Raw genomic sequence first — 3,748 nt, 5'->3', positions numbered from 1 at the left:
TGGTTCTTTACACTCTGCATGTAGTTAAGATTTCAGAGTATTTCTTTTTAATTGTTTGCCTTTAAAATGTTATATGCCTACTTTTTTGTTTGGGTTTTTTTCCTATTGTTATTGCAGATGAGAGAAATGAATTGGGTGGATGCTTTTAACACCCAGGTGTCTAGTATGAGACACCTGAGCAATAAGTATTATTTGAGACTTAAGTCACTATAAAAACAAAGCAGGAAGACTACTTTTTGGCAGAAGAGGGGTGGGGAACAGCATCAGAAGAGCAGGAATAGGTCTGAAATGTGCCATAAAGATGACAAAACCGAAATAGGCTGTTTTATAGCACCATCTCACAGTGGGCAAAGTAATACAGCTTGACTGTTTCAATGAGTGCATTTGATTGTGATCTGTGTTGGCGCTTCCACATCACTGCTAAAACTAAAGGTGGTAAGCCTGTTGTTTGGACGCGTTCTTTCTATTCAGACTGATTACATTGGTTATTTAAAAGTGGGCTAAGTATTTGTTTTCAGTGCTTGTAATAGTTAAGGAAAGAACATACTTTGTTTCAGACACCTCAGCAATAGTCTTCTGAGGCACTGCTCCAGTTTCCTTTTCCAGTTGTGAAAAGGTGAGGGTTTATTTTGGAGCCTGTTGTCTCAGTGTTTAGAAGAACACAGCAAAGGGGTTCAGTTTTGGGTTTGGTATTGCAGGTCTTGTCCTGGACCTTTGGAGTCAGATGAGAGCTTGTGGTGAGTCACGGAAGTAAGGAGAAGGATTGTAGGCTGGGTCAGTTTTGCAAGAACCATGGTCATTGGATTTTTTTGCTCTTCTAGGGCATGGAGAGCAGGAGACGCTTGGAATCAGACTGTGGAACGGCTTTGGGACAGGCAAGCGCAGCGTTGAGGAGCTTTGGAGGAGGCCGAGGTTTGGTAAGGAACAGGCCGGGCGGGATGGCTGGGGTGGTGGAGATGAGGGCCACCACAGGCTGTTCCCTGTTTTTGGTTTGTTTCTGCAGATGATGAAGAGGAACTTGTCAGCGTCTGCAGCATGGCTGGCGTCTGCCGTGGGAGTTCTGAGCAGTGAGGTTGCTTCGAGACGCATGGAACTATGCAAGCTAAGTAGAGGGATCGCTTTAGGAGGCAAGGGGGTGGGAGACAGCGTCAGAATGGCAGGAAGGCGTTTGAGATGTATCATTCCAATGTAGTGTTTGATCCAGAATGTCTGAGAAGACGCTTGGAGGTGGCTGGGAGGGGAATGGTCAGTTTTAGTGAAGGTAGTGCCTGGGAGTTAAATACCAGGATGAAAAGGTGCCATTTGTGGGGCTTAAGTCTGGGGTGTCGTGTCTGGGACAGTAGGTAAGGGTCCTTGGTGAAGCAGGCAAGGGTGGGAAAGTAGTGTTTGTTGCCTTTGGCTCCTCGCCGAGAGTTGTGCTGTGGCTGCTTCAGGCGAGGTCCAGCTTTGGTTCCTAGCCCGAGAGTTGTGCTTTAGAAGTGCCTGGAGAAGTCCTGACCCTGGGAGACCTTCCTAGATACGGTTGGCCGCTTCTTGCGCCGTGGGCTGGCCCCCTGCGTAGCAACGAGCGTGCGTTTTTGTGAGTATGAAAGCCCGAGCCTCATGCTGTGTGAGGGAGGCAGAAGCTCATGCCAGCCAGGTGAAGGTTGCCTGCGCGGGGACGCCCGCTAAGGTTGGGCCTGCCACCTCGCACTGCCATGATGATTGTCGGAGCTGGTTTGCTGATGGTCTTCCCAGGGTCCTTGGGGTTGGTAAGATAAGGAACCATGAGAAGCATGCTTTGCTATCTCTATAGTTTTTTTTTGTCTTAATAAGCTAGCTGTGAGTTTTCTGCTTGTCTCTGGTTTTCTGTCACGTAGATTTCTTGAACTGTGGAACGTATGTGGTGGGGTTTTATAATCACAGTGCAGCTCTCTCCTCTTGATGAGCTGTGTGAATGGAGAGGAGAGGTCTGAGAATAAGCTTGTAATTAATGACGCAGGCCCAGAGAGCCTGCTTGGGAGTGGGTGGGATAGTCTACGTAGAGTTAGTGTCTGAGCCAGAGGGTGTGAGGGTCTGGGTTGAGACTGTCTGAATCAGAGCCTGTGTATGCCTGTCAACCTAAGGGTCAGTGTGAGCTTGGGCTGAGACTTGGAGGCAGAATAAGCTTTTGCTTGGCATTGCTGTGAATAAGGCCTGGTTGCTCTTGCAGATGGTGAGCTGGTTAGCCACGTGTGAGAGGCTGATGGAGGAGGGTTGAGCCGAGTGATGGAACCAGGTGAGTCAATCTGTGGTGTCAGAAGCAAATTCCAGTTTATTCTCCTGGTGGGATTATGACTTGCTGTGTGTTTTGAATTTGGAGGTGCGAAGCGAGCTGGGTGCCCCAGAGCTGTCCTGGACTCGGTGAGTTCCGCTTGGCAGAGTGAAGCAGCAATTGGTGGAGCGTCTTATGGTTTTTGTGAAATGAAAACCAGCTCTTCCTGTTGTGTTCTGCAGGCGGTGCCCAGGCTCAAAGAAGAGAAGGGAAGGCGTGCAAAGTCCAGCGGAGGAGTAGCAGAGTGATGGGAGAGGCAGTGGGGACTTGGTGAGGGGAGGGTGTTACTTTGAACCTTCTCTCAGGGTTTATCTGTTTGCCTTGGTGTTTCAGGTGCTGCAGACAACTCAGGCGAGGTAAAGGTGCCAATGTTGGAGGGCTGTGAGGAGGTAAGGGGTTTGCGTGTGTGTGCGGTAGCTTAGAATCGAGAAGAACATGTTCAGTGCTTTTAGTATTTGTGTTTGGTATTGCAGGTCTTGCCCTGGATCTTTGGAGTAGGATGAGTGCTCGAGTTGAGTGAGGGAGGTAAGAAGAAGGATTGTGGGGTCGGTCACTTTTGCAAGAACCGTGGTCATTGTCTTCTGTTGCACTCCTAGAGCACGGAGGGCAGGAGAGACCCCAGGTCACTCTGTGGAACGGCTTTGGGACAGGCAAGCGCAGCGTTGAGGAGCTTTGGAGGAGGCCGAGGTTTGGTAAGGAACAGGCCGGGCGGGATGGCTGGGGTGGTGGAGATGAGGGCCACCACAGGCTGTTCCCTGTTTTTGGTTTGTTTCTGCAGATGATGAAGAGGAACTTGTCAGCGTCTGCAGCATGGCTGGCGTCTGCCGTGGGAGTTCTGAGCAGTGAGGTTGCTTCGAGACGCGTGGAACTATGCAAGCTAAGTAGAGGGATCGCTTTAGGAGGCGAGGGGGTGGGAGACAGCGTCAGAATGGCAGGAAGGCGTTTGAGATGTATCATTCCAATGTAGTGTTTGATCCAGAATGTCTGAGAAGACGCTTGGAAGTGCCTGGGAGGGGAATGGTCAGTTTCAGCGTAGGTAGTGCCTGAGAGTTAAATGCCAGGATGAGAAGGTGCCCTTTGTGGGGCTTAAGTCTGGGGTGTCGTGTCAGGGACAGTAGGTAAGGGTCCTTGGTGAAGCAGGCAAGGGTGGGAAAGTAGTGTTTGTTGCCTTTGGCTCCTCGCCGAGAGTTGTGCTGTGGCTGCTTCAGGCGAGGTCCAGCTTTGGTTCCTAGCCCGAGAGTTGTGCTTTAGAAGTGCCTGGAGAAGTCCTGACCCTGGGAGACCTTCCTAGATACGGTTGGCCGCTTCTTGCGCCGTGGGCTGGCCCCCTGCGTAGCAACGAGCGTGCGTTTTTGTGAGTATGAAAGCCCGAGCCTCATGCTGTGTGAGGGAGGCAGGAGCTCATGCCAGCCAGGTGAAGGTTGCCTGCGCGGGGACGCCCGCTAAGGTTGGGCC

This window comes from Pezoporus flaviventris, unplaced genomic scaffold, assembly GCF_033815535.1.
Source record: "Pezoporus flaviventris isolate CSIRO_AGI_PZ_B2104156 unplaced genomic scaffold, CSIRO_AGI_Pfla_v1 ptg000331l, whole genome shotgun sequence".
NCBI classification, from domain to species: domain Eukaryota; kingdom Metazoa; phylum Chordata; class Aves; order Psittaciformes; family Psittacidae; genus Pezoporus; species Pezoporus flaviventris.
The sequence above is the reverse complement of the archived record's forward strand: the minus strand, read 5'-3'. Positions refer to the sequence as shown.